This window comes from Zalophus californianus, chromosome 7 (genome assembly GCF_009762305.2).
Source record: "Zalophus californianus isolate mZalCal1 chromosome 7, mZalCal1.pri.v2, whole genome shotgun sequence".
NCBI lineage: Eukaryota > Metazoa > Chordata > Mammalia > Carnivora > Otariidae > Zalophus > Zalophus californianus.
The window spans coordinates 85,000,443-85,011,280 of record NC_045601.1 but is presented as its reverse complement, the minus strand read 5'-3'; positions in this window follow the sequence as shown (position 1 = coordinate 85,011,280).

Below are 10,838 nucleotides of genomic sequence, written 5' to 3'. Positions count from 1 at the left end.
GAATGATAGGCATTTTATTCCTGACTATGAAAAATACTTATTCTTTCTCTTTTCGAGTTGAGTATAGAAGAAAATTATTTCAGTTCAGTACAACCTTGAAAAAAAATTAATGCTATTGCCTTATTCCTAGTATCTCCTCGTTCTTCTTACCTTTTATGTGTCACCAATAACCCATCCCACCAAGGGGGAAAGAAAACCATGCCATCACCATGTTCTGGTAGCTCCTCCTTCTGGGATGTACAGCTGAAAACAATCTTTTATCTCATGACTCTTTGAATTAATAGAACCCTCCATTGTATGTACTTATGTTCCTGAAACTAACTCCAGATGACTGTAGTCCACTGCTTCTGCCTTGGGATTGCGTCTATACCGATGTTCTCCTACGGAAGCCAGAGATCAAACGAGCCCTGATTCCATCATGGTGAAACATGCTAGTTTAAATTAGAGTAAGCAAAACTACAGCCAATTTCACCTGCTTCAAATCTCTATTGAAGAAATCGTATCTTCTGACTCCAGGGGTCCACGAAGATCTGTTATGTCTTAAAAATTCAGATTCCACGGAACTTATGTTTATTGTCATAATACATTTTCTTTTGCTTTTTGGCATAAAATAGTATTTGAAAAAATTGTATTCCCCATCAAGTTTCATCAAAAACAGCCATTCTTTCCGTTAATTCTGGAAAAAATTTTGTAATCTCAAGTTCAAACCACATATCATAGTTGATCAATAGACTATTATAATCCATTGAGATAGTCCAAAGTTTTTTAAAAATGCAGCTCAAAATCAGAGAGGGAGACAAATCAGGGGAGACTCTGGACTCTGGGAAACAAACTGAAGGTTGCAGAAGGGAGGTAGTGGGGGGATGGGGTAACTCGGTGATGGGCTTTAAGGAGGGCACCTGATCTGATGAGCACTGGGTGTTACATGCAACTAATGAATCATTGAACAATACATCAAAAACTAATTATGTACTATATGTTGGCTAACTGAACTTAATAAAAAAATTAAGAAAATAAAAATAAAAAACGCAGCTCAAAAAATAAAAATAAAAACATGAGAAAGCAGCTCAAAAGATGTGTCACACCAACTTAGGTACCCAATTTTATGTGCCAGTGATAAGCCAATGGACCATTTCATGAAGGCTTAACTTTTCAATCAGAAGAGATTGCCTTCAAGGTTAGAGAACTTTCATTTTAGAAAACTTTGTGATTATTCTTGCTGTTGAAACTTTTAAGCATTTTTATTAGTCAGCTTAATGTCTTTTGTGAATGATCATTTGATGTGTTTTCCTGTTTTTTTCTATTAAAATCTCTGTCTTAATTATTTAAGAGTCTCTCGAATATTATGTCTATTAATCCTCTCACTCTCATAAGTTTTGCAGATATTTCCCCCAAATTGTTATTTGTTTTCATATTTGGTTTGGCATATTTTGGTACATAAGGTTTTAATTATCTTTATTTATATTGGTCCTTTGTATTGTGGATTTTTGAAAATTCCTGTAATGCTTGGAAGATTTTCTGCCATCTTCAGATCATATAAATATTCACCTATTTGACTTTTAAAAAGTAACTTAAAAAAAAGATTGATGTATTTATTTGAGAGAGAGTGCAGCAGGGGGGTGGAGGGACAAGGGGAGAGAGAGAGAATCTCATGCAGACTCCCCACTGAGCGCAGAGCCAGACCTGGAGTTCAATCTCACGACCCTGGGATCATGACCTGAGCTGAAGGCAGATACTCAACCTACTGAGCCACCCAGGTGCCCCCCAAAAATGTTTAATTTTTAATCCAGTTCCAATTTATTTTACCACACAGTATGAGGTGAAGATCTCTTTTTCCTGATAACCAATTGTCCTAGTACTATTTAAAGAATAATTTATTCTTTATTTGTGTATAATGATCTCTATCCTAGGCATAATTTTGTATGAAGCCTCTCTTAATGTATTTGTCTATTCCTGAGACAGTACTATTCCATTTTAAGTATTGTACCTTTGAAACAATTTTAATATCTGGGCAAAGCAAGTCTCTCCCAGTATATTATTTCAAAATTTTCTTGACTATTCTCACCTGTTTTAAAAATAGATGAACTTTCATATAATTTAATAATTCTTTTTTTGTCCAGAACATACCACATTTATTCATTTCATGTTCACTGACAGACTTAGTTGTTTGCTGCATTTCAATCTGTGTATAGTATTCGCATGTTTTTATAGGTGAGATGTTGGGTTGGCTTGGCTGGTTCTCTGCTCTGATTTCATAAACCTGAAATCATGGTGTCACCAAGCATTCTTTTTTGAAGGCTCTTAAGATGAATCATCTTCCGAGATCATTTATTCTGTTGATAGAATTTAGTTGCATGTGGATGTAGGAAATGATGTTTTCATTTCCTTGCTGGCTGTAGGCTGGTGGTTGTTCTCAGCTTCTAAGATCTGCCTCCATTTCTTGGCCAGCGACCCCCTTTCTCTGTGTTCAAGGACAGCAACGGCAAGTCAGCCATTCTTATGTTTTGAATCTCTCACACCACCCCTCTACTTCATTTCTCCTTTGCTCCTCTCTTCATTTCTCCGCATCTCTCTGACTCTGTGTGTTTATTTTGTATATGACATTTAAGACCAACTTATTTAGCTCTATAAAAAAGCCCATTGGAATTTTTATTGGGATCAGATTACACTTGTAAATTAACTTAGAAAGAATTGACATCTTGATGATGTTAAGATGTGCTAATAAAGAATAAGAGATGTCTTTCCATTTTTTCAAGCCTATTTTTGTGTCTTATAGAAGTGTTTTGTAGTTTTCTTCATGTAGATTTTGAGCATTTCTTGTGAAATTTGCTCCAAAATATTTTATCTTTTTTGTTACCATTGTAAATGGTTTTGTGCATTCATTATATTTTCTAGCTGGTTACTATTTGTGTATATGAATGCTACCAATTTTTACATGTTAGTTTTATATCCTGCTACCTTAGTTAATATTTCATTGTTTGAATTCATTTTATCTTTGATTCTCTAGGATATTCCATGGATTCTATCAGATCATCAGCCAATAGAGGTAGATTTATTTCTTATTATAACTCCTGCACCTCTGGTTGTTTTCTCTAGTCTAATTGTATTGACTATTGCTTTTAAACAGTGCTAGATACCAGTGGAGATAGTGGGCTTGCTAACTTTGTTACTGACCTTAGTAAGAATCCCTCTAGTGTTTCCCTATTAAGTAAGGAAATAGCCATTCGTTACTGTTTTCCTGAAAGTTTTTATGAAGAATGAGTGTTTAATTTTGCCAAAGTCAATCTTCAACACATATAAATTCTTATCATTTTTACCCATAGACATTAAAATGGTGAATTATATTAATTTGGTATCTAATATTAAGCATTTTTACATTTAGTATAAACCTTATTTGATTATGGGGTGTGTTAATTTTTTAATGTGCTATCAGTCAGTTCAACAGTATTTCATTTATTAAAAATGTTTATATCAATCTCATAGATGATATTGGTCTACAAATTTTTGTGCTATCTTTATCAGGTTTAGATATCAATGTTATACTTGGCTTCATAAAAAGACTTCTTGACTTCTTATTGTCTGAGGCAATCTATGTATCATTTGGATTGTCTGGTCTCGAAAGGTTTGGTAGAATTCTTCTGTATGATCATCTGGGCCTGCTGCTATCATGTGGGATAGGTAGACATTTTTTCCCATTTTTGTAAAAATTGGTCTAAGTTTTCTATCTCTACTGGGATCAGGTTTGGTATAGTATACTTGCCTAAGAAATTATCCATTTCTTCTAGGTTTTCAACTGTATTCGCATAAGGGCATGCAAAAGTAGATGTTAATGACTTAAAAAATTTTTCTTTTGGATCATAATTATTTCCAAATTGTAATTTCTACTTTGGTATGTTTGTGATTTCTCCTCCTTTTTTTGATTAGCTAGTGGTTTGTCTGTTTATTTTTCTAAGATAATAGGATTGTGATTAATTTGACCTACTGTTTTTCTCTTCTCTACTTCATTCATTTCTGACTTTAACTTGAATAATTCCTTCTACTTTCATTTGTTATTTACTTATTTTGTTCTTTGTTTAGTATTTTGAGTTGGAAATTTAATTCACTTATTTTTATTCTTATTTTTATTGATCTTGGTATATAGGGTTACAAATTATTCTTTACATTGCTTCAAATGTATTCCAAAATTTCTGGTATAGAATGCTTTTACTATTGTTACTTTTTCATAAATACATTAATTTTTTTTATTCTCTTTTCACCCAAGAGTGACTTCATGCAAGATCTTTAATTTCCAGGTGAGATACCTTTTATTTTTTGATTCTATTTTTATTTTCCAGTTTTATGGCACTGTGGTCAGATCAGTTTTAGTACCGCTTTTTATGGTAACTATCAAAGTTCTCTTTGTATCTTAGAACAGTGGTTTATAAACCATGGCCTGGAGGGTCTGTACCTTTCCTTGTAAATTTTTTAAAAAACATAAATGGAGAACTTAATGAATTCTTTTAAAGTATACACAGAGTGTAACAATCATGAAGTTAGGAAATACCTCTATCCCACTTTTTTCCAGTGACAACCTCTTCTTCCCATTGTAGAGGAAACCAGTCTACTGACATTTATGACAATTAGTTTCTTTTCTTTAGTTTTACCACCCAAATATAAATTTCTAAACAATATAGTTTCATCTTGCCCATTTTTTTACCTTATGAAAATAAAATAAGTTTTAAAATAAAACTTTTAATTTTGAGATAATTGAAGAATACCATGAAATTGTAAAAGATAGTCCAAAGAGATCCCATGTACTCTTTATGCAGTTTTCCTTAGTGGTAGCATCTTGGAAACCTATAGCACAATGATCACAATCATAATATTGACATTAATACAATAAACCAGTCTTATTCAGCAAGATCTTTAATATTCTCCTCCCCCTGCCCCCCGCTCCACCACCTCATATCCAAGGAGTACAATCTCTATTCTCTCTATAATCTTCCCCCAGAAGCACTGTCTCTAAGGCTGCTACTTCAAGCCCTGAACTCTTTCAAGGCCCTTCCCTGTAGCTAAGGCTCTGAATCACCAAATCCCAATGTATCTTTGACATTTTTTGGTATGTCTCACCTCTTCCTCTTGGCCCCTAACCCTACCTCTCTACGCAAGAGGTTTCCTGGGATGGTTTGCAGGTATTAGAAGCTTTGTTAGAATTTCTTTTCTTTTTTTGCCCTCATAAGTGACTTGAAAGTTGCAGTGTTTTCTGTTCCCTAACAATGTTTAAGTCATAGGTCCCGTGTAGTTTTATTTGTTCTCCTTGTTAATTGTATGGTTATTTTGGGAATGTCATGGGGGAGATTTGGAATCAAGCTACTGCTATTGTTTTTCAAAGTCATTTAATCTCTCTAACAGCTTCATGAGTACTATCACCTCTCAATCCTTTGAATAGGAGGAAACTGAGGCCCAGAAAAGTTAAGTGATACCCAAGAAGTTGGTAAGTGGGACACTTGGGAATTGTTGATACACATTTAATAAACTCTCAGGGTTGAAGAGACTGTAACATTTCTGTTCCTTAGATCACTGCTATAACACACACCCACTGTGGCTACTGAAATTTCTGCTTGAATATCTCCAGTGGTAAGGAACTCATTGCCTCCAAATCTTTGGATTCTCTAAAATGGCTAGAAAGCTTTTTCTTATGTTCTGTTGAATTTTACTTCTGTGTGTCTTTGACTTTGGTTCAGGTTATGCCAACTTTGTGGTTGGGGTCAACAAAGTTCAAATCTATACCTCTATCCTTGACCTAGTGCTTTATTGTTGGAAGTCAGAAATGCATCCTGGTCTTCAACAATACATTTTTGAGTCTCCTTTACCAAATGGCCACATTGTTTTGGACATGTCCTACTTTACTTCTACCTCTATGGAAATGAACACAAAACTACTTGGAATCTGACCAACATAAAATAAAGTAGGACAATTTGTTCTCCTAGTCTGGACATTATATCATATATTGATAAAATGTCATTATATAGAGAGAGTTTTTTTTGTTTTGTTTTGTTTTACTATCATGTCACTCTATGAGTTGCAAAGGTAGTGGTTAGGACAAGCCCTAAGTCTTTTTCCACATTTGCTGATGACAAGTCACATGTCCCCATGCAGTCCTTGAACATGTAGCTGTCTGACTCCCAAGGCTGGACTTCTACATTTATACCAGTTCAGTTTCATTATTTCCAACCTAGCCTATCCTTCCTTTTGGCTTGCTCAGATTTTACCGGGGGCTTGATTCATCTATTGTAACATTGCCTTCTTGTTTTCTTTAAAAAATTAATCATAAATCCAACAATGTCTTTGTCTTAGTAAACTTAAAAATGTGGTGTAGGGCAGGACTGGAGCAGAGTCCTGTTGCCATTCAAATCTTACCTCTAAATTAATGATTCTTAAAGTGGTATGTTTTAAGATATGTAACAAGTTATGGGTAGAATATAACCTACCTTCTTTAGCTGTTTAATATTAATGCACACCTACCTGAAAATGTAGCTAAACATTTGAAGACCTTGTAAAACTTAGGATGTTTAATTTTGATTTCAGATAAATGGGTCAAATAATTTTTTTCAGTAGGTTGTCTTCATTCTTTTGCTGTCTTTCTACCCCCTACCCTAGTGTAGTTATCAAAGAACAAAATTTATACATGTTCTTTTTAATAGTTACCATTATTTCATTTTAGTATCACCAGTGTGGATAACCCAATACACACTTTCTAGTAACTCTTTCTCAGCACGTATTGACATTTTTATTTTACCTTACTGGTTTTTTATTCCTCTTTAGGCTGGATGGCATTCTGTTGGCCAACCGGTTGCCTCTATGCTCTTTACAATAGATTGTGACCTAATCACAGGTTTATTCACTGAACACGGTGGAATTATTATATATGGTGAGCATAAAAAGATTATTTCTAATTAAGATAGCAATGAATATATATTTTATTGAAGTATAATCAACGGATAGTGTTATATTAGTTTCAGGTGTACAATATAATGATTTAATAATTCTATACATTTTTCAGTGCTCATCAAGGTAAGTGTATTCTTAGTCCCCTTTTATTTATTTTACCCATCCCCCTCTTCCTACCTTACCTCTGGGCAACCACCAGTTTGTTCTCTGAATTTAAAAGTCTGTTTATTTGTCTATCTGTTTTGTTTCTTAAATCCCACATGAGTGAAATATGGTATTTGTCTTTTTCTGATTGCTTTATTTCACTTAATATTATACCCTCTAGGTCCATCCATTGACAAGATTTCATTCTTTATTTATGACTAATATTCCATTGTATATATATCCCACATCTCTTTTATCCACCCATCTATGGATGGACACTTGGGTTGCTTCCATAATTTGGTTATTGTAAATAATGCTGCAATAAATAAAAGGGTGTATTTATCTTTTTGAATTAGTGTTTTCATTATCTTTGGGTATAAATACTCAGTAGTCGAATTACTGGATCATACAGTAATACTATTTTTAATTCTTTGAGGAACCTCCATACTGTTTTCCACAGTGGCTGAAGCAGTTTGCATTCCCACCAACAGTGCATGAGTGTTCCTTTTTCTCCACACCCTTGCCAACACTTGTCATTTCTTGTTTTTTTTTTTTTTTTTTAGCCATTCTGACAGGTGTAAAGTGGTATCTTATTGTGGCTTTAATTTGCATTTCCTTCATGGAGAGTGATGAGCATCTTTTCATGTGTCTTTTGGCCATCTGTATGTCTTCTTTGGAAAAATGTCTCTTCAGCAATGAATATATCTTACAGGAATTTATCTTCTGTAAAATTCTCCTACATAGTACACATCCATGTAAACTTAATACAGCAAATGACCATGTTGTTCTAAATGGAAGGTCAAAATTTTTTGTAATGAAAGTTTGTCACATTTGGATTTATATCAAATCCCCACTTCCAGAATGAAACACCCCAAAGGCTTACCATAATTAAATACGTGTTAGACCAAACCCAAGGCCTACCGGAAGAGCCACACTTTGCACAGCAGTGTCCTTTCATCTACCTTTTATTTGCTAGTTGCTATTACCAACAGAAAATGCTGATGCTGTTCAAGTTATCAAGAAAGTCTTCATCCTCTAAAATACATTAAAATTAATGTATCAGTAGATTACACAAAAAATGATTGAAAATGGTATCCCAAAACAAATCTGTATACTAACCCATCATTGTTTAATATGAACAAAAATCTTGGTATGTTTGAGATCTTCCAGATTTTGAATGCTTTAGTTAACATATGAGAAATAACTTTAAAAATGTCCATGTCTTTAAAAAATACTTTATAGAATGTTTTTGAAATGACAAAATTATAAGGATGAACAAATTAGTGTTTGTCAGGAATTAGGGATGGTGGAGGAAAGAGTGAGATCTTTGTAGTGATAGAATAGTCCATGTATTAACTATAGTGGTGGCAATATGAATCTATATGTATAATAAAATGGTAGAGAACTACACACATACATTGTTTTCTAGCCTTGATAGGGTACCATAACTTTGTAAGATGTAACTATTGGGGGAAATTGGGTGAAAAGTATATAGGCTCACTCCATCATATTATTTTTGTAGCTTCCTAAAAATCTACAATTATTTCAAAATAAAAAGTTAGAGAACAACTATACAATCTATCCATCATATAGATCATTCTACAAGTTAGCTCAGTATCACTCAACAGCTATTCACCAAGGTGAAACATATGCACGGTAATTGCCTCTAATCTTTTCTGTATTGAGGCAGGATTATAAACAAACTTAAAATAGTTCAAAAAAGTTATTGAATGAAGGGTTAGGAATTTCGTGATTAAATGAATAAAGTAACCTTACAGAGTTGAAGTAGCCTAAAGGTCAATTTTCAGCAAGTAATAGAGAAAATCACAAGTCTTTAAAAAGGTAACTGCTAGTTTAGAGGATAAAGCTTCCTCTTTGTCTTTTTCATCCTGCATGAACACCTACCAGCATGGCATTAGTCATTCAATAATTCAAAAAATGCAAAAGGTAGGGTCCTTAGGGTCTTCTCTTTACTTAGGCTGCAGGAGCACAATCCTCAGGAAAGAGGTTCAGAACCTCTCATGTTTTTGTCACGGTAGTCAGTGCTACACAGCTAAGTTGTTTAGTGTATTCGGCAGGTGGATTTGGAAATCTCCATAACTAAATTCAAACATGAGAAACTGGATAATTTGGTGATTGCATAAACAGAGAAAGCAATGTATACATGGATGATGGGGTGACTTTACAGAGTCATAGTGTCTTAGGGACAATTAACCTAAAAAAAAGGTGAAGTCATATACCGACTTGCACCATAAAAACTATAAGCACTGTCAGGAATTTGAGTAAGACTCAGGACAAATTAACCTTCTTTATCTAACCTTATTGTTAACAGTCCGTTGCCACAGTATGAATCTCAGAATTAAGGAAGGCAGAAAAGAGGCCACCAGATCATGATATTTAAGTTCCAGACCAAACATATGGACCAGAGAATGACAGGAACTTTTCTTTTATATACTATTAATCTTGGATTAACCATAAATATAGATTGTACGTTTTATGCACTTTTACTACTATCATAAAACTAAAAGGCAAACAAAGAAACTAAGTTTAGTTTCCTGCAGGTCATGCAATATCAAGAGAGATAATAAATGAAAATAAATGACCTATTGGGCCAGAGAGTCCTGGATTTGAGACATATATCTAGCAGGCTATAGGAGTTTGAGCAAGTTATTTAGGCAAATTATTAAGTTTAGGCTAGATTATGTTATGGTTACAAATAATCTCCTTCTCCATCCTCAACCTGAATCTCAGGAGCTTACCAGAAGAAAAATTCCCTTTTTATGTCCAACACTGGTCCAGCAAAGGGCCAGTGTCTAGCGTAGTCACTCAAGGATCCAGGTGACAAAGGCTCCATTTTGACAAGTGTTTCACCAATACAGGGGGAAAGAAACATGGCAAATTTACAGAGGCCCTTAATGCTTCCCTGGTGCTTCTGTTCCCATTTCATTGACCAAAGCAAGTCACACCTAAACTCAGAAGATATGGAGAAGTGCAAACTTCTCATGTGCCAGGAGAGAGCTGAAAATTTGTAAACAACCCCACATCTTCTTAACAATCAACTTCAGTTTCATCCCCTGGAAAAATTGAGACAATAATACCTAACTTAGAAGGTACTTGTGCATATCATGTAATATGTAGGAACAGATCTCTGGCGCCACATGGCCCAGGTTGGAATCTCAGCTCTAAGGCTTGTTAGCACAACTTTGGGTACTTTTCTTAATTTCTGTCACTTCAGAGTCCTCATTTGAAAAATAATATTCATGCCTATTATTTAATTATGAGGATTAAATCAGTTAATATAAGCAAAATGTTTAAAAGAGTGCCTGGTGCATAATGACACTAGGTATTTACTTTTGGCCCCTAACATGGCTTCTGGAACACAGACAATCTTTAGTGATGATTGGTAGTTATCATGATGATTATTATTACCTGAACTGAAGCCACGTTTGCCATTGCCCAACACCGTCTTACTGATACTTGTGAAATAAAAAAAGTCAGTAAAAATCTAATCAGATTCCACTGACTGAACTGGAGTGGGTTACATAGAACTTAAAAGGTTTCCCTGAAGCATTAATCTGTAGCAAGGGCAGCGGGTGCAGTCCCCACAAAACTAGTGGAGACATCTTAGTTGTTTGCCACTGTTGTCCAGGGCCATCGCTGCGCTGGCTTATTCTGGAGATGAGTGAATATTTGTGGAGTCAGATGAGATGGAAATGGCCCAGCCGAACTGCAGTGACTGCACTGTACTAACAATGTCTAATCAG